The following is a 21,471-nucleotide window of genomic DNA, read 5'->3' on the forward strand; positions in this document are numbered from 1 at the left end:
GCTTTGATCCGCGATCTCGGGCTCAAACTGACTTTCTGAGGGTGCAAAGCCCTGGGCAGAAGGGCCCCTGGGTCTGTGGGGGTTGCAGTCGGAACGTTGAGGCTTCAATTCAGATTTACGCAACACGAGAAATCTCCCTGACCTTGGAAATTGAACTCAAGTACGTGCAACCAAAACCCACCCCTGCTCCAATCCATCTCTTTACTTTGCAGGTCTTCTTCAGATCCTGCAGTCAATGGGAATCCCTGGGAATCAGCAGCTTTGACTTTGAACAGGGCCTCTCTCGGAGAGCAGTGATGTCATCTGCTGTCTGCATGATTTGTGTCTCTTCACAAATTTACCTTTTGAAACCACTTTCATTTCGGTGCAACAGTCAGACTGGATAAATTGGATAAACGACCAGGTTTCTTGGTCCCAAAATAACGTATAACCCAATTGAAATGACTTCCTAAAGTGTGTCACCACGCTTTGTATGTCGTACATCTGGTGTCTGCAGGTATCCCTTCCTTCTGAGCTTCCCTAGCGATTTAAGTATTTGCTTTACAGGACTCTGTTCTCAATTCACGACATGCTGGCATGAGGTGTGCAAATCACCCTCTAACAGGATTCGATCTCTATCGTTCCTGAGTCACACAGCACCTCCTCCATGCAGCGGTGAATTCCCCTACACCAAAGGGCCAGCAACCCATTGGGAGTTACCCTCAGGCCACTGGGGCTCCTAAGGGATTTTCTAACCATAACAGGGGTTCAAGATTCAAATCAGCCCCTTTACACAAGTGAAATAAAGACCCGCTCCACCAGACTGGAGTTGTGCACCTCTGACAGACAACATCACAGTGACAGCAGCCAGTGCACAGCTTTTAGATCCAGTCCAGGTTTTATCAGCCACAGGACTCTTGTATGTGAGCCAACACCAGGTGCTTAACATTGCTATTTTATGGTTATGCCCTCTTTCTGAATGCCTCTACATGGTAGTCCGATGTTGATAAACAGGATAACACCACAGGAGATATACAGTATATCACCATTCTGCTTTCTCAGTACAGTTGGTGCAGGACCCCGTTGGCAGTAAAGCCTGAATTGGCTCAGACTGCTAGGCAGTGGGAATTTGATTTTTTGGGAATTTCTGCTGTCCTCTTGCTAATGTTTTCTGAAACAAGATGTACTGCAGTACATACGGCTGTGGAGCTGGAGAGGAACGGAAAAGCAAAAGACAAGTAACTTAAGTTAAAGTGATTGCATGGTAACTTGATTTTCCACTCTTATTTATGCACGAACGCGTTTGAAGTGATCGCTCCAAGGGGCTGTTGTATTAAGTCAGCATACTGATGCGCAGATAGATATATTACATATGTATTTTGTTTTTGGACTGTGCTCTCGTAGAAGCCCCTGGGGAAATGGCATATACGAAAGAGATCCTCCACCCAGAACGACAGGGAAATCGTGGTATTTAGAGAAAAGCAATTTAAATGGTATTTGGAGATAAGCTGGAATGCTCAGTTGGCATTTAATATGTACGGCTCTCGATGGCCAAACGCCAAGCTTACTTTAAAGGAGCAGTTTAAAGCTGTTCTAACTTAAAATTGCCTGTGACCCCTGTACAGCTCCAGTCTCATTCTTCACTTTCTCTGAGGCGGAGATGCATCTCTCATCTCTCGTGGAACTGCACTGGAACCAGTCTCAAACTGGGAGAAAACGTTGGATGCCATGGCAAGACACCTCACCATTTACCAGATGAAAACAAAGGTCAGGAGTGACATCAGCCTGCAGGTAAATCTTTTGGCCTTTGTCCTGTTCCTTGTTCTTTTTTCCAAAAGGAAAATTCAACTTCTAATTGAGTTCTGATTGAACCGTGGACTCTGAGTCACAGGGCTCTAGACTCTTCTAGTCCCTGTGGAGTCCAGCACACTGACACAGCCCAGTCACAGGGCTCTAGACTCTTCTAGTCCCTGTGGAGTCCAGCACACTGACACAGCCCAGTCACAGGGCTCTAGACTCTTCTAGTCCCTGTGGAGTCCAGCACACTGACACAGCCTAGTCACAGGGCTCTAGACTCTTCTAGTCCCTGTGGAGTCCAGCACACTGACACAGCCCAGTCACAGGGCTCTAGACTCCTCTAGTCCCTGTGGAGTCCAGCACACTGACACAGCCCAGTCACAGGGCTCTAGACTCCTCTAGTCCCTGTGGAGTCCAATACACTGACACAGCCCAGTCACAGGCTCTAGACTCTTCTAGTCCCTGTGGAGTCCAGCACACTGACACAGCCCAGTCACAGGGCTCTAGACTCCTCTAGTCCCTGTGGAGTCCAGCACACTGACACAGCCCAGTCACAGGACTCTAGACTCCTCTAGTCCCTGTGGAGTCCAGCACACTGACACAGCCCAGTCACAGGGCTCTAGACTCTTCTAGTCCCTGTGGAGTCCAGGACACTGACACAGCCTAGTCACAGGGCTCTAGATACTAGTAATTGTGCTTCCATTCATTTTTCTTTGTGAAAGCTGAAGATGAATAAAATGTGCATATCTGTACATTGGCTAATCACATTTCCCAGAGTGTTTTTATCTTGCCCTTGTATGTCAGATATTGTATCTCTCAATTACTGAATACAAATCTTAATTATCCTAATTAAATCCATCGCTTAATTTGTCTAGTCAAGTTTTATTCAGCTCTTTTAAAAGCTGGTGATTTTAAATCATACATGTATCTTGAAATCTCCAACCCTTCACAAAGTGAAAAACAATTACAAAGGTCAATGTGATCTGTGAAAGTTAAGTACAGGTTTGATGAACTCTTTGACAGCAGATCTGGCAGATCTGAGAAAGGTTCCCAACCTGAGATGAAAGCCCTGTTTGTTTAAGCAGGTCCATCTTTGGATGCATGAACAGGAAGTACAGTAACACATACTGTAGGAGGCACAATAACGTGTGCATTGCACCAGGTGTGTATGGGTGATCAATCCCAACACTGGTCAGGCTCCAAAGCAGGGATGTCTAGCCCTGGTTCTGGATTGGTGAGGTATTTCCACAAACCCTGCTGCAACTGCACCCCTCCAGGATCCAGACTGGACCCACCTGTTACAGAGGAGGGTATCTTGTTGTCTGAGAGATGCCACCTCGCAGAATTTGAGTATGATGTCCATGAGGAGCATCTAAATCCTCCTTGTTTTGTCTCTAACCCAACAGGAGCCAACACCCCTGTTCTGTGCTGTGTTGTGGGTTCAAAGCCCAGGAGAGACACAGCTGTTGTACCCTCAAACGAGATATCTCCACCGGAATTGCTCTGGCTAAAATACTAGGCTGGATAAATGTACATCACCTTGGAAAAACAAAATCAGAAGAAATAGTAAAAAAAATCGGAGAGCCAGCAATGTCAATACAGTCTAGTCTCGACAGAGGCTAAAGGAGCTACACTGTACTGTGTAATCAAGAGCAGGCACAGTCAATAGAGCCTAGAGAGAGGAGGTGAGATAGTGTGGGAGATGGAGAGAGATAGAGGAGTGCTGATACTGCTGCCCTGTGCTGTACATCTGGGAGCCAGCTCATTTAATCTAGTCTAGGCTGAGAGCCAACCAACTCAATGGAGTTGAGAGAGAGTTCATCTTGCCAATTTTGTGCCTTTGTGCTCAGTGCACGCTTGACACACACAAAACAGCTGATGGGTTTCAAAAAGGACCGTAGTTCACACCTTGGGGGTGGAGCGGGGTCTAGGCAGGTGTTCCTGCCAGAATTCCTGCTGGCTTTAATTGACATCCTGTTTTCTTTTCACTCTCGTCCAAAACAAGGAGGGAGGTACTGTAGGTAACAGACAGTTTGAGTTAAACCTGGCCCTGCTGATGCCCAGCTTCAAACACACGCAGCCTTGACAATCAGATCTGGGCAGTACAGGAAGGGAGCCGGTCTTCGCTCACCCACAATATCAGCTGCTCTGATCAGATATGCACAGCACTGCAAAAAGTCCGCCTAGATCATTCACAGCTCTAAAATCTATGCTACCGTCCGCATTATCCCTTTCTCCAGGCTTGTGCCATACTGAGAGATATCCATTCCAGCTCATCCGTGACATCCGATTAATGTACCAATCGTCATCATCACCACACCCTCTCCAGGGCTGTCCGGGACAGCACTGACACTCAGTCCAGCTCAGCCACAACTTCCCACCCCGGAGGCTAGTGGGAAATCTGGGATAGTGTGGAGTAAGCTGGATTAGGGGAGGCAGAGAGGAAGCCAAGGTGAAGAAATGAAATGTAAATTACTTTCAAAATGATAACAAAGACATTATTAGTTCACAAAATAAGGAAGCAGTGAGAGGGACTGTGTGCCTTCAGCACTCCCTCAACCTCACTAAGCTGTATCGAGAAGAATAACAAAGTGGTACTGCACAAGATCTCACTAATTACCTCATTTGCATAAGCATGCATATTAACCGGAAGGGCCCTGGATTGTTGTACAATAATTATTGTACAGTAATTACCATTAACACTAAATCCTGCAGTAAATGCATAAGTGGGATGTATTCTCAGTTGTTATTCTTGGAGTGGTTTAAATAAAAAAAAAAAACAACAACGTTTTTTTATTGCCTGTTCCCTTCATCCAACTTTCTGCATGGGCAGGAGGTTTTGTGTCCGTCGTCGTTGTCGTGAAGTGGCTTGCGGATTATGGGACGGGGGGCCCGACGCCTGCGCTGGCTACAGGAGGTGAAAGATCCCCGGGAAAGGCGCGGCGGTGATTGTAATAACGCGTCCGGAGCGCGCAGGGGAGGGTGGGGTTAGCGTGACGGAGAGAGGGGGCCGTGAGAACAGGGACAGAGCATGGGACTGGGGCGGTGGGGAGACAGGCCCGGGAGGAGAAGACTACAGCAGGACGGGCAGGAGAGAAACGGCCCAGAAAAAGAGGGAGGGAGGGCGTTCCTCTGACGTGCCGGAGCTGGGGTTTGCCCTTCAAACTGTAACAGGCTGTTTTCTTTCAAGAACAGATTCACACAAGCACTACCAAGTGCTAAACTGAAGAACAGAGACATCTGGAGAGGAAGACTAGACACCACCTCACTGTTGACAGAAGCGAAATGCTCCTCATACAGGGGCCGAGTTCGGTTCTGGTCGGTAAAGTGGTTTTCCACTGAAATTAGCCGTGAGACCCTGTTTTACCCCAGGACAGGGAGATCCTCTCTTTAACGGAGGTGTGGCCTCAACTGGCGTACACCCACGCAGACCCGGGGAGCACACGCAGACTCCACACAGACAGGCGAACCCTGGAGCCCAGGTCCGTGGCACAGGAGGACAGCCAAGACTGCCGAGCTGGAAGACCGGACCGGGGACCCAGGGAGCTGGCAACACTTTTGAAGTGCCTTTAACAGGCTCGCCCCAAATGACCCCTGCTACAGTACATCTACCACACGACCCTCTTTCACAAACACCCGGCCTCCTGCAGATCCCCCGTCCTGCACCCCCACACAGCGGCTGGCGTTCGCTGCGGTCGAGCCCTGCATTACAGGAACGAGCCAGATCCCCTCTAAATCCTTTCAGTTCTGGAGGCCACCTCTGGACCTACCGCTTTTTCACAAACGACTGAGCACCGCGGGTCTCTGTGGTGGGAAACAGCTGAAGGAACAGCCCGCACCATCAGATGGCGAGAGGACATTTACTGCTGCATTCTTTTCCTCATTCTCCTCGTACACGGGACTTAAAAAAAAAAACAACAACTAAAAATACACCCACCATCGTCGTGATGGCAGTAATGAGCTTCATTCATTTAATGAGCTCAGTCCATTCGGAACAGGGTCTCCCGTTTGCAACCACAGCCCGGGGAGCAGCCAGTCCTTCAGCACATGTGAGCGAAGCAGGGTACAGCATTCGAACCCGGGTACAGGCCCAGGGCACCAATCACTGCTCCACACTGCTAGTCTCTCCCTTCACTGCTCTTGTGTAATTTAATAGATACCTACATGCATTTCTATAGATGCCTGTGTGTGATTGCTGCGATTTGCCCTGCTCTGCTGATGCATGCGGAGAGAGAGGGAGAGAGGTGGTGGGGGGGAGACGGGGGGCTGGCGATGCCAAATCGCATTGCTGTTTCCTGAGCTGCGTGTTTGTGTTTCACCTGCCAGTGAGCTGCACTCCGGTACACAGCGCCGCTGAGCCACTCTAATTGAGAGATTTGTCAAGAACTTGCGATGGCCTGAGGAGGGGAGTGGGGGGGGGTAGAGTACAGTCAGGAGAGCGAGGGAATCGAGACCGAGAGCGAGAGCGAGAGCGAGAGGGAGGAGACACAGCGAGAGAATGGGGTGGGGAGGATGGAGGGAGGAAGAGAACGGGAGAATCGGGAGAGGAAGGGATGGAGGGAGACAGGCAGGGAGGCAGAGAAGAAACGTTGGAAGGAGGGCAGACCCGAAGGAGAAGGAGGTAGAGGAGGAGTATTTTCAGAGGAGAAGGAGACAAGCCGAGAGGAAGAAACGGGGGATGGGGCAGACCCAGAGGAGACTGAACCAGCCAGCGAGAGCCGAGAGGGGGTTCCTACACCAGCCCCGCCAACACCAACACACTCCCATCAGCCTGACAGAGGCAGAACAGCACAGCACCAGCGCACCCAGCACAGGGAGCCTGGTCTGCTCTCACCACAGCTCGAGACTCCTTTGCTTCCTGCAACAGGATAGTAACATGCGTTTTCTGTTACAACAGCAGGAGGATCTTGAACACCCAAGAACTACGAGAATCCCTCCTTCCCCACTGCTTCGCCCTCATCAAACACACACACACACCTGAACGGGGACCGCCAAACTTTCCATGCAACTTCTAGCACGCTGGAGCTGACTGCTACAATGTCTGTAGAAGCACTGGGGGGGAAGAGGACTGTGTGCACTGAAACATGCGCTATTGGAGACGTAGGGGCTGTTTTCACACTGCCTGTCCCTCAGCTCCTGCAGCACACTTGGCGTTGAGCGGAAGAGCGATCTCCACTGAGGGGGGTCTCCACTGAGCAGCCAGCCAAGGACACCCCCCTCAATGGCCTGGGCATGCCCACGCCATCCCCAGTAGCACTGGGCCAACCTCCTGGGGAATAAAGCAAGAGATGCAGCCCATCCCAAACACGAACCAGACAACGCAAAAGAGTATATAAAACTAAGAACCAGAGGCACTCCTTTGCACAAAGGGTTGTGGGAGTGTAGAACAAATTGCCCGGCCATATTGTTTTGAGTCTTTCAATAAACGGCTGAGTGAAAGTCTGAGATCATTTAGTTACTAGCCACCAAAATGACAGAATGATCTCCTCCCATCTATAACCTTGTTGTTCTTACAAGCTGCGTTCGTGACTGAACCCTCACCAGCTGAGCCATTCCAAATCCTCTACCCGGACACTTAAGGTGGAAAATGAAGGGGATTGGAAGCATGGTGTTTAAAATGTCTGACACAAGTGAAACGGAGGATTTTTCTAGAGCACGGTTATATTAATCCGTCTCTCCGCAGAAGCTGCTAGCTTTGCAGGGACTTGAGAATAAACTAGCCATCACAACTCTCCACTGCAGCAGCATGACAACAGGCCAATGAGCTGTTTTAGGCTCCTAAGTGCTGAGCGCACACACACACACACACACACACACACACACACACACACACACACACACAGGTCCTGCAGGACCTGGACTAGACAGCCCTGCCCTGTACATTGTGGTTTGCAAGACTGCACGGTTCTGAAACCACAGGAGTTGTTGTTTCAGTGTTCTTGGATTTATAAATGTTTTATTATTCTTATTATTATTAATAATAATAATAATAATAATACAGGGCAGCCCTGTGAAAGAAAATGCAGAAAACTCCAGCCGCAAGGTGCCTAATGACTGTTCCAGTTTGCGAGGGTAAATATTCAGAGGAGCTGAGAGCGTCCGGTGGGATGGTCATCCCAGGGGCACTACACAACATGCCAAGGAGCAAACGAAAGTACACAGGCGGAGACTGCTGGGTCCATGGATATATCCTGGAGAAGCCCTCCTTACCCCCACGAAAAACTACTCCAGGAGCCCATGTAGATCCCAGTGCTAATCCTGACTGACTCAGATCTCAACCGCATACTAACTCCACTAACCCCTGTACTGAGACTAACTGTAACTTGAACCCCATCCCTAATACTGAGACTAACTGTACCTTTAACCCCACCCCGAATCCTGAGAGTAACTATACTTTTAACCCCCCCCCCCCCGAATCCTGAGTGTAACTGTACCTTGAACCCCACCCCTAATCCTGAGAATAACTGTACCTTTAAATCCATCCCTGACTCTAATGCTGAATGTACACTAACTTCAAGAATGAGCCTGCTGACTGTGCATCTTTGGCCTAATTCAATAGTCCAGGAGAACTGGTTTGCAGATACGCACCTGTCACTGCACGCTCAACAGGACAGGGGATAATCTCGGTGATTAAAGCACAGGCACGTCCCCACCCCCCCGATTAAAAACTGTTCTCTCGCTGTTCCACATGACTGGACAGCTTGTTAAGAGTGGGAGGCAATCGGGGAGCTTGTGAGCCATTCGGTTCCCCACGCATTCATCAATCACAACTTCGTTTGTGGGGTAATCGCCCATGGTAATGAGCCGACGGCTTCAATTACTGTTCGCTGAAGGGGGGGCCAGCGCCCATCCAGGAGTCCCTCCCGTTGGCGGGGATCCAGCTGGCGATGGAGTCGGATCCAAAAGAGACGATGGGGTGTGTGGATGGATGAGGGGCACTAGAAGAACTTTCAATCCAGCCCCCAGTGTATATACTGTATGTATACTTATAAGTGGTGCATTGCCTTTAGAAGCAGAAAGGAGGGCTTCTGCAAAGTGCATTACAACACGATGCCCAAACTGCTCACATTTCGGGGGCCGTTATCATGAGGAGCTTTTAGACTCTTGGGTTGTAAATCCATCGTCTGCCCTTTGTGGGCATCAGGAGCAGCAGCAGTGGTGTCGTCCTGCTGGCTGCCCCAGGTGGAGAAACTCCTTTTTCCACCCCCGCCCAGGTGGGACAATGGCTCCTATGGTTGGAGTTTCTCCAGCGGATGTGAGCCGCGCCAAGGCAAAAGGCAGCCAGGAGAGTGCTCTCCCGCCGCCCCTGGGCCGCCGGGTTATCAGGAAGCGAATGACGCAGCGAGTACTGCGCCGGCTGTCACGTGTAGCACCATGGCCTGGTGCTGCCTGGGACCTCACTGTGACATCATCATTACCTCACAAGGACATTATTGTGACATCATCCTGACCTCATCACGTGGACCTGCGATCCACCTCTCCCACCCACGAACCAAGCATCACATTATGATGAAATCCAGCCACAAGGCACCTCTCCTCTTGGGTATGTTTGGAGAAGGGTGGTGGGGGAATTGTGCTCATCAACAAAGTGCCACACAACTGGGAGTCTATGTCTGTCCCCGGGAGAAACCAGGAAAGCTCAGCTCAACATCGGGCAGCCTGTGGAAAATTCCTCTTCAATAAACACGGAGGGAAGAATCTCGTCTCCATGTGACCCCTGGTTCCTTCCAGAATCAGAGAGGCTTTGGCTGTGTCCCATGATGTCACTTCAGGGGGGGGGGGGGGACGACACCGACCGTTTGACGCAAAGACTGATCTCCTGTTTTCTGATTCAGATGGGATCAAAGGGCACACCACTGAGTCACACCAGAGTCCTCTCTGTTGAGAACACAGCTCACGGGAGAACAAAATCCTTAACCTCGTTTTTCATGGTAAAAGAGTTTTCAGCACACTGATCAGGAAGGGAAGAAGCATCTCTAAGCAGCCAAGGGGAAGAACACTGCTGCGGTTCTAAAAACGTTCGCTCTTCAACGACACCGTCAGCTGTAAAAACGGCCCCACGCCAAGATGAGCCTTCAATTAGGGGATAAGGTGCTTCTGCAGCAGATGAAGACTTGGCGCGGAGCTTGGCAAATGGCAGATCTGAAGGTGTCCTGCTAAATTTGCGCGGTGCTATAAAATAGGCTCAGAACTCTTCCCGCCTCTCTCCGAGCCTGTCACATCCAGTCAGGTGTGAAGAAGCCCTCAGGCGGGGAGAAGGGGTGCGTTTTCCGCCGTTAATTCCCCGCGCTGTCTCACTGTCGTCCCCTCTCCCTCGCGGAGCGTGGCGCCGGCGCTCCAGTTTCCCCGTTAACACCGGCGCCCAGCGGCGCTTGATCTGTTAGGGAGCCGAGCACTGCGGCCGATTCAAATGGAAAAATGCTGGTGCTAATTGCACAACGGGCCCCGCTGGTTAGACTGCAGGGAGGAACACCCAGCAGGCTGCTCTGGGCTCCAAACCCTCTGTTGTCTCAGCTTCCCTGGTTTCTCCTGGCTGCCTAGCACTTAGTACCACTTCGGTCCCTGGAACTCGTACAACTGCGCCAGCAAAGCAGATGTCACCATAATGAAGGGATCTGTTATCGATTGAGGTGTGTAGCTAAGATCCTTCCTACTTCATTTTTTACTGGAAAAACAAAAACATTTCATCAAATGCAAAAGCCACCAGTCTCGTGACATGTTCATGACGTAATCCACATGAGCCCATAACATTCACCTGGTCAACACGAAATAAATATTATTGATCACTTATTAGAAGGCAGGACAGGGTGGAGTCTGGGCTAGGATTAAAGTTACTCCTATACTGAATAGGACTAGTAAAGGTTAAGGGGTTGGGTTTAGGATTCAAAACTGGTTAAGATCAAAGTGAGAGATCAAAATGTGATCAGTTTCAATGCAAAGTAGTTGGGATACAGGAGAGTTCTGATGTTGTTGCTTATACATGGGGTCAGAAGCTGGGCTTAAATACTCAATTTTCTCGTCCTGTACTTTTAAGTGAGTATTATCAGACATTTACAGCCTTATCTCAAAACTGAGCTGAGCAGTGATGTGACATATTGGGCTCACAGAGATGAGCTGTGCAGTGCTAGGGTTGCTGGGTCAGGCAAACTGTGCAGGGCTATGCTAAACCTGGCTGTGCTGTGCTCTGTCCTTCTCTCTCCTGATGCCATGGCTCTCTTACTGTGCATGCCAAGCCCAGAGGCCGGGTGTAGTCTTCCATTCTGCTGGAGAAAGACAGGTCATCAGGATTATCCTGGAAACCTCATCTGCTCTCCTGTCTCTGGTCAGCACAGATGGGAACACCACAGCGCCCGGCTGTAAGGAGGCCTGGTGTTCTCTCCTCTTTCCTCTCTGCTTCTGATAATGACGGTCATGTCTTCCCTTCCCTCTGGCAATCTCTGTCTCTCTCGTCTCATTATTCCTTTCACATTCCAGCCCCCTGATGCTCCTCCCTGATTCCTGCGTCCCTCCTTCAGTAAATAACTCTTTCTCCCTATTTTTCATTTTCTTCCTCTCTCCATTCCTCTCTTCCCCCCCCTCTTCTTCATCAACCCTCACCCTCTCGTAATCTCTCTCTGCAGGAACCCCCCCTTCCCTTCTTCTCCCGATGTCCCTGCCATTCCTGAAAGCGAAGAACGCACATTGATTTGTTTCGACAGCTTTCCCCGCAGACCGTACCTCCCGATCTGAGCCGGAATCGGGGTGGGAGCGCGGCCTGTCCCGAACGCGGGGCTGAGCTGGCCCGGGAGGTGCGCCTGGATGACGTATAGCGGTGCTCTCGTTACAAGCGCGAGCCCTGGCACAGGAGGCAGGCCGCGCAACTCCCAATTCCGCAGGTAGGAAACACAAGCTCCGTTAGAAAAGGTCCCCCCCCCCCCCAGCATGATCATGCTGGCTGATCACCAATGGGTAGCAGCAGCAGAAGCAGCAAACTCATTTCCTCCCTACCTCCTTCCACGTTGAGGTTACGTTTTCAAAACACCCTCGCAAGAGAACCAAAAAAAAACCCCACAACAGCGCGCGCATGCAGACAGACATGCACATGTCGCATTGCATAACGTGCTCTTTATGTAAGCGCGTCGCACGCCCACTCGCTCCGAAGCCCTGAGACGGCTGAGATCGCCGCTTCAGCCAGAGCAGAGCTGAGCCATTGTGACGGATCTCAGTGCCTATAGCAACCGTGCCACTGCCTCTCATTAAACACATCCTCCCTCGCCCCTGCCCTGCCTCCTCTTCCACTGGAGATGTTCTCCAAAGCACATAATTGCTTTCTGCGGATGTCTGAAGAGCGGCGAGAGGCGCGCACACCCGCTCGGGGGCACGTCTCGGACCCGCGTGCGCGCGCGCGCCCTCATTGGGGATCCCAGCAGACCGTGATGCACATTTCATCTGACTGATCTGACAAGCGCTGGGTGATTGAGGCTCTAGAAAATGTGCCAAGTTCCCCTGGACTCGCGATTCTGTTACTTCCGCCCCGGGATGGCAGGGAATGCACCGGACACCCCAGAACAGTTCGGTTTGCTTTGGGGGTCAGGGTTTGCCCACATGGCCCCACAAGACAGTATCTAAGACCAGGCAGGGTTCGACACTCCCGACACTGAGCTCAGTGGTATATAGACAGAGCGTGTTGACGTGCTTTAACTGACCCGCACTGGACATCTGCACTCACTGACCGCTTTCCTCCGCGCTGGGTATCAGTCCTGACAGCTCTGACGATGAGTAAGATGCCCTATGAGATCAGGGGGCGAGGAGGAGTCTGTGCACACTTGGGGTTACAATAAAATACAACGACAGCTCTACACGTATTTTGCGCAACAGCGAAAAATGAGTTTGCAGTGTTTCTGGACAGGTCCCTCCACAAATATATATTTTTTAGAGAAATAAGTTTCAAAACAACAACAACAACAACAACACTTTGCAGTACCTTCTAATTTCCTTGAACTCTGTGCACATCACAAAAGCTGCCCTGGGATGGTGGAGCCAGGTTTCAACCCGTTGAACCCGAGTCGTGTGAAAAGGTTCTAATAACACAGGCAGAGAAGAAAAGTGGAGGACAACGTCTCCACTGGAGCCAAAAAAACTCCAATCAAGAGCTCACACTGCACGGGGGCGTGGAGTGCAAATGCAAGACACCTCCTAGACACTGAGAAGGGAATATGTCAGCCTTCTGAGCCAAGACTGGACCTGAACGGAGCTGGCGTCCCCCGGCCTCATCTTAACCAGGCGCTCTCAGTCCCGCGTCCTGGACGTGCACAACAACCATCACGAGGACACCAAGCCTCGTCCGAAAAATCAGGCTTCGAGGAGCACGAGCTGCCATCGGCTCTGAAGGCAGGTCACAGGGCGTCGCGCTGCGCCTCCTCACCCAGAGTATCCAGTGCTGAAGGCCAGCTTTGATCGCATTTCCTCCCAACTATCCAGCCAGCTAGCATCAAAAACTCCTCCGGAAAACAGGAGGGGAATAACAGACATTTTTACACACGTTTGTGCAAGGGTGGCGGCTGAACAGCGGTCGCAGGCGGAGTTGGGGAAATCAGGCAACGGTATACCTTCCACGCAGGTCCCTGCTCTTCCCCGACTCGCGAGGAATTAAGGAGCTCTTCGGCGAGCTTGCCTGCAGTGGGGAAGGAGCTCATTTTCCTTTCTACCGCTGCTGTGCAGAGGAAGCGGAGTCCGGCAAGCCCGCTGCCGTACCAGATACCGCCGATCTGAGGGGACGGCGACGCCACGAGCCTATGAGTTGCCAGGAAGCGCCAAGTCTTGCCTCAGAGAGCCCTACACAGCCAATCCCAGCCTCGCCCACAAGCGGCGCTCTGCCTCTAGAGCGCCACCAAGTGGAGAACTGCGGTCACGATCAACTGGGTGAGCTGGGCTCAGACCCAACGTCTCATCTCCTTTTACTCATGGAGAACTGGAACAGGGTCGTCACACAAGGTGACCCCCAGTGACATGCGTGTATATCTCTCTTAATATCCTAAGTCACTCAGGAAGGAAGAGTGAGCCTGTATCTCTATTTGCCAGTCTATCCTGCCTGTCTCCTCCCATACTTCACCATCCATATATCTTTAACAACCCGCTGATCTACGGCATCTGTGAAAATCGCCTGCCGAGACAGTAAAACACCCCATCCATCACTGCTGTGTCCTCACTTGAGTTACAAAGAACCCATCCACCCATCTGTTAAAGCCTGAAATATAGGGTGCTGAAATGCACGTCAGGGCTGCGCTGAGCCCCTCGTTATTCAGGGTCTCCCAGCGAGTCACAGGAACACGGTACAGCCCACTCACCTGGCCCGTCATTTAGCCTTGGCAATGGACAAGGGAAAAGCCTTTTATTATTTGTCATCAAAGTGCCATAGCAAATCTAGGGCCCTATCCAGAGATCTGCTTAAGCTTGTTTCAACCCAGTGTGCTTTATTGAACTCTCAATACTCCATATAAAAGTAATTACACACAAGCATTAAAAGGGTTAGGAGAAGAGACCGGGGTGGTCTGGTCCACCTTCCTAGTCTGGCTCTTTGTGGATTATTGATCCTAAGGCTTCCTGGGTTCATTAAAATAAAGACCTGATCGTTATTTACTCGTCTGCCTTTCTTTAGAAGCTCATATATCTTCTGCATTCTTTTCTTCACTTTCAAAGGTCTTTTCCACTGCAGAGCCCCACACCCTGCCTGTCATCACTTGACATTTCACTGCACAATAAGCAGTGGCACTGCTGCGGTCTCCAGCGGTGCAGTTTTACCAGAATGTGGCCCCTGGATGTTCGGGACCCAGTCGAACCCCTGCAAGAGTAACGCACCAGGGAGGACGTTATTGGACGATCGGACTGAGGGACAGAGTGGCACTGTGGGCGAAGGAACACCCTAGCAGAAGCAGGTGGTTTCTGGGACTGGGCCTCGTCTCGACCCAGTGGAAGTTATCACTGGCAAGCCTGCGCGGCACAGCACACTGCGACGGACCACGATGGGATCGCACGCAGAACCTCTTCTGCCTGCGCCATCTTTTCCGTCTTCGGGGAATTCGTTTTTATTCCAGTGGGGGGGGGACCTTGACAGACTTGGGATGGCTGTGCTGGCTTGGCGGTTAGTGCTTCTGCCCTGTGGCTCGTGGGTTCCGGGTTTGAATCCAGACCAGGGTGTCCGGAGTTTGCAGGTTCTCTCTCCGCGCTCCAGTTTCCCTCCCTTCTTCCAAAGTCTCTCCTGGGCAGGTTAAAAGGTGTCTCTTGATTGCCCCTGCGTTTGTGTGCGTGTCCCCTGCTCTGGGCTGACATCGCCTCCATGATACAGCCCTTCTGGGGCCGACTGCTCTGAACCTTCCTGATGACGGCCGTGCGACAGGCTCCAGGGAAAATGACAGCACACACTTGATTACACGACCACCAGTCCTGAGATATATTCTTCATGAATCAAAGCGAAAGAAAAATGCATTTCAGCAGCTGTTGCTCAGCACGGCCTCTTGTAGTTGGCTCGTTTCATCTTTCGGATTGTCTGGTTTGTCAGACTTCTGCCTGCTCAGCAGGTCAGTTCTTTCCTTAAGCTGTCAGTGATCTCTGTTGCTTGGTTAAGGCTGCTGTCAACTTCCTTGCATTTGCCTTCCTTCTCCTAAGTGGGTCCTCACATACCTACTCAAGAGAGCACCAGTTTCGAGAGAGAGGACCGCAGCTCCCGACTACTGCTTAGGCAGCAGCTACTGGCGACTGTGTCCTCTCAGGTGATCACGAGCTGACAGTCTGTCCTAGGGTGGATTTAAAGAATTTCTGAGACTTCAGATGGATTGTCAATTCATCACAAAGAGCCAGGTCAGGATTCGTTTCCACCATCTTCATTTGCGTTTCTCTTCTGCAACCTGTAACTTCTGTATGCTGAGCACACGCAGAAAAAAATACGTTTGCCGCCAAGATCAGTCCTTACTGCTTGCGACATAAACCACTTCAGAAACTAAGGCACAGATTGGCATTCTGAGGCAGTGACTCTTGGCCCATATTTTTTTTTTACAATACAATGGAAAATCGGTAATGTGCGTGCGTCTGGACACACACCTTCTCAGGATGGCCTGTTTCCATGGCTTCGATTCCCCCTGCGCATCACATCGAAGCCACACGGTGCTGAGCTCTGTTTTCCCTAAATACCCTCCTCATGCCTTATCTACCCTCATACCCTTCTCACACCTCTAACTTAACTGCCCCATCTACCCCCTCCCACCTCTAATCTACCCTCATTCTCCACATGTGCCCTTCCATGTTGATAGTTTATCCTCCACACCTGTCTTCTGCCCATCCCACCCTTCCTCCACCCCTGCAGTCCTCTACTGCCCCACCACGCACTGCCCAGTTACCCCCCTACACGCAAACCACTCACGTGCCCCCCAAACTGCATTGAGCTACGGGAGTCTCTTTCATCTCACACCGTACATCACGGCGTTTCTTTCTACTCATCAGCTGCGGCTGCAGCGACAGTGCAGCTGCTTCGTCCTGTGGGTTGAGACCGGGGAGGAGTGGCGACGTTTACGCCCAGTGGCTAAAGACATAACAAGAGTTCCGGTTTTCCCACAGGCCTCTGCACAACGGAGCGAGCGAGCGAGCAAGCGAGCAAGGAGGACGGGGGAGGGGGGGGGGGGGGCTCTGTGACTGTTACATCAGCCGAACTGACTGACCGTCCTGTCCCAGCGAGCCAGGATGACATCATCTCCATGTCCCCATCGTGGTGACGGATGGGGCTGTGCTGGCTCGGCGAGCCGCTGTGGGAACTAGGCGTGATCTTGCGAAGAGCTGGAAGCAAGGAGAGAGATGGGCGGCAAGGATATGGGCAGAGATGGGCAGGGCTCCAGGGGCTCTTTCCTGTGGCATTGGCTCTTCATTATTAGACTTTTTTGTAAAAAAAAAGCATCATGAGGACACAGGGTTCTTGCAACGAGTTTATGCTAATTTGCGAGCTCACTTGACCTCCAGTGAGGTAGCTGGAGGGGAAAGAACAGTGCAAATCACTTCCACATTCCCTCTAAGGACACAGAGATCCCAAGAGAACGTGTGACTTACTCCCGGGAGGCACTGGACCTGCTTCACTGCCAAGGACCTCTCTGCAGCTGTATCTGCTCCTATCTGTCACTCTATAACCTTTTTCCTTTTAAGTGGAAGATCATGCAATTAATGCATTTTGATTAAAGACTGACATCAGTACGTGACAGCTGGGAATTTCGGAAGATCTTCCTCTAGGGCAGTGCTTCCAAATCCTGGTCTCGGCTGGAACAAAAACCAACAGGTGTGAGTGGGTGACCAGGAGCAGGACTGGGAACCACTGCTCCAGGGTCATATGGGAGTAAAGAAAAGAGACCAGCTTAAATCTGGATCTCAAGGAAATGGAGTACAGCAGACAGACTGAAGGAGCAGGATGTCTTCGGCCCTGAAGACAACGGGCTGTGAAAGGGTTTGATATAGACTTTCAGAAAACTCTGACACTCCAGTACCGATAGAGTCGACACAATGGCTTGCACTTCGAGCTCGGCAACAAAAATACAGATTCCAGGTCACGGGCCGGAATGAAGAGAGATGCACCGAAGGATGAGAAGCAAGATTTTCTTTATACAGGGAAGATGATAAAGACCTCAAACAAGAGGAAGCCCTTCAACCCATTCGTTTCTTTTTGTAGCTAGCAGCTCACTGATAACCAGGTTCTCACCCAGACGTTTCTTGGAAAGGGCAAAGGTTAACGGCTTCAATCAGATGGCTGGGTAGCTTACTCCCCTCTCCCACCACTCTTTGTGTAAAGAAGTGCCTCCTAGCCTGGGTTTCAAATGGACTTCCGGGTAATTCTTGTTTCGCATGCTCATTTGTCCTGCGGAAACCTGCTGGGCTGAGCTCATCGGTGCCCGTGAGGAGACTCGTGGAGGTCTAGCACAAGCTCAAGGTGATGCTCAGGGGCCGTCTTCACGGACGTCAACAAGATTTCGGAAGAAGGCAGGACCAACCAGGATGAACTCCCCCACTTTTGTTTCTTCCCCAGTTGTACAGTTTAGAGTAAGGGGGTCCCAGGAACCTCCTACATTCTTGCACTAGATTACAGTTGTCTCACCACTAGTTCTTCACAGACAAATTTAATCCCAGCTGATTTACAGAGGCGAGGGTGTGCGCGCAATGCATCAGAAAATACCGCTGTAGAGTCACGGTTATTCCTCAGTGCCAGAGATGGGGCATTAACCAGCAATCACACAGTAACAAGCCGCTTCGCTTCCTTTGGCAAACACCCTTCCATCTTGATCATGTGCTCAGAATGATGGGATGTATCTTGTAATGCATAGCTCTCCCAACAGCTCCTTGATTAGCCTTGGGGATTATCTACTCCATTAGAGATGTTAACAAGCTGTCCTCATCTGAATAAGTGAGCCGTGCGTCACTCACCCCCTCCTCCTCCTCCTCCCCAGCCTCTGCTAATGACTCAGCACAGATACCGGGACCTCAGGGTCTGTTCAAAGCTGGGCAGAACCCACACTCCACTTGACCCCGAGTCTTCAGCCCTGTGGGCGGCTGCAGTCAGACTCCGCTCTGCTCGTTCCGTCAGTGCGCTGAAAGTCGCACGTTGAGAGGCCCTTCTGAAAGTTTGCTGGGGCCCCTGAACCCCAGCACTCCAGCATCTACTCAGGATTTCACGGTGCCCTTGACGCTTCACTCTGCTCCTATGCCACCACACCGACTGCTGAAGGGACATCACTAGGTAAAGGCTATTTCTGTACATGTTTTGATAATCAGTCCATCCCATCCATTTTCTAACTGTTTATCCAATTCAGGAACACAGCAGACCCGGAGCCTATCCTGCCAAACCACAGGGTACACCCTGGATGGGACACCAGTCCAGTTTTATGGGCACAGACACACAGACACACAGACTCACACTGGGGCCAGCTCGACCAGTGCTCTGCGTCTTTGGACGATGGGAGGAAACCAGAAACACCCCAGGCAGACAGCACCCCAGCACAGCAATGCAAACCAAAACGTAAAGCACAAAAACTGATGCGAATCAATCTAATGGTGTACTGATGGCTGACGTGGCAGGGATACACACTCAGGACTCTGAGAGAGATGGCTGTTTGTGAACAGACATCGGGTCACAAAGCAGTGGGCTAGAGAAGGCCATGACCTTGAGTTCAAACACTAAACATGTTCACGTCTGTAGGGTCCACAGAGGCTTCTGGATTTAATTCTTCCTTCATTAGATTAATTAAATAAGTAATGATTAACTGGATAAAGTGGTAATCTTCATGCATCTCTGACACCTTGGGAGAGATTTTAAATGTATTCATAATTTCAGTCGGATTTAATTTACACTTACTTAATGCAACACAGAGTTAGCGTACATGTTCTGGCTAGATAAACATGGCAAAATCTACAGGGACTAGAAGAGTCTAGAGCCCTGTGACTGGGCTGTGTCAGTGTGCTGGACTCCACAGGGACTAGAAGAGTCCAGAGCCCTGTGACTGGGCTGTGTCAGTGTGCTGGACTCCACAGGGACTAGAAGAGTCCAGAGCCCTGTGACTGGGCTGTGTCAGTGTGCTGGACTCCACAGGGACTAGAAGAGTCCAGAGCCCTGTGACTGGGCTGCGTCAGTGTGCTGGACTCCACAGGGACTAGAAGAGTCTAGAGCCTGTGACTGGGCTGTGTCAGTGTGCTGGACTCCACAGGGACTAGAAGAGTCTAGAGCCCTGTGACTGGGCTGTGTCAGTGTGCTGGACTCCACAGGGACTAGAAGAGTCCAGAGCCCCGTGACTGGGCTGTGTCAGTGTGCTGGACTCCACAGGGACTAGAAGAGTCTAGAGTCCTGTGACTGGGCTGTGTCAGTGTGCTGGACTCCACAGGGACTAGAAGAGTCTAGAGCCCTGTGACTGGGCTGTGTCAGTGTGCTGGACTCCACAGGGACTAGAAGAGTCTAGAGCCCTGTGACTGGGCTGTGTCAGTGTGCTGGACTCCACAGGGACTAGAAGAGTCTAGAGCCCTGTGACTGGGCTGTGTCAGTGTGCTGGACTCCACAGGGACTTTTCAAGAATCACCACAAGAGGAACAGAAAGGAGGCCGCGGTGGGGCAAGCACACACGCACATCTCGCACACGCAGGCTCGGGGCTCCGGCAGCGGCGCGGCGCGAAATCACGACGCCAAATGAAGCTCCGGCTCTTTGATTTGCCGCTGCCACTTCGCTGAGAGCGTCTCGGGAGAATTCCATTTGCTCCTGAAATTGAGGTTCTGACTCGCCACGCGCGCAGGGTAAATATGTGAATAACCGCTCCCGCGCCCTTCCCTTTGCCGGGCGGCTGGGTTCTCCTCGCTGCTTTCATTTCTCTATTAGAGATGTCGGGCTCCGTTCAGCAGCGTTTCTTTTGATCCGCCACGGACGGGAGGAGGGGAAAGGGAGGGAGAGAGAGAGAGAGAGAGAGAGAGACGCGGCCGGCGTGGAAATCCCGTCTGGGGAAGCAGTCCTTTCTCCTTCTGCTGATACAGACGTGCTGTAGAAGAGCGTCGCGTCCGTTTCAATTCTGTTCCTTGGCGTCTCTCCTTCGTGCTTGAAGGAACACATGCACGAACGCGGTTCGACCGTATTGCTGCTCAGGACGGCTGCGGGCTCCCGCTGCCGTCTGGAAGAGGCCATCCAGCCCGCGCGCTTGGTAGCAGCTCATTGATCCCAGTTGATGAAGGACTCCACGGGGGATCAGAAGAGAACTTGACTCACCACCCTTCTGAAGAGAAGCCAGTGTATCGAGCTTGTCCCAGACTCCCACAAGCCTGTGGTCTTCTCGGACTGAAATTCACCTCCACACACTTTCCACCTGTGTCCTCCGGTTCGATTGTCAGCTCTTATTCTCAAGAAATCTGAATAGTCCGTTTAAGCAGCTCACCATAGCTGTTCTGCCCTTAGAAGGGATCCTCAGCGTGGCATAGCTGTGCTTTGACAAATGGAGAGGGCTTACATAGTTCTTACAGTTGTTGTGACTTAATAGAGATAGTTTTGCTTTCTAGCACTGTTAAATGGTCAGAGCTCATTAATATCCACATATCCCATAATTATCCCAGACGCCATCACGATTTTTGCTTCCTCTCCTTCATCCTTAATCCACATAGACGGATAGACCAGGTTTCCTGCCCGAGCTCCTTTAGGACACACCTTTCACAGACACCGGCAGTGCATCTCAAATGATTTCCACTTCCAAGGAAAAGGAAAAAAAAAATCTTGGATTCAGATTCCGTTTGTTTATTATTAATGCAAATTTTCTCAGCCATAGCAGCCAGCTTTCTGTAGAAGCCACAGGACTCCGGAACTATTTTTAACATTGTATGGGAACCTGTCTGGCCAATAATGACGTTTTTTTTTATCTGTCTCACACAGCGCTCAGCTCCAGCCTGTTCGGTTACGAATAATGGTAATTATACCTCACATTTCCCTGCCCAACAACCGACACTCAAATTAAAGGGTATTGGATAACTTGCACAGCCAGATTAGTGTGAGATTTCTATCCTCAACCCAGCATAAATGTCATTACCTGACAAGGGCTGGCTGGCACTAATTCACTGGCTTTATTCATAGAACAACGTAAATTTGCTGGGAAAAAGAGTGAATTAACCGATTAATGCACCAGGAGTCATGCGGTGCTGGGACTGCGTCACAGGGATAGTTTCCG

Source organism: Atractosteus spatula, chromosome 13 (genome assembly GCF_055471065.1).
Source record: "Atractosteus spatula isolate fAtrSpa1 chromosome 13, fAtrSpa1.hap1, whole genome shotgun sequence".
Lineage (NCBI taxonomy): Eukaryota > Metazoa > Chordata > Actinopteri > Semionotiformes > Lepisosteidae > Atractosteus > Atractosteus spatula.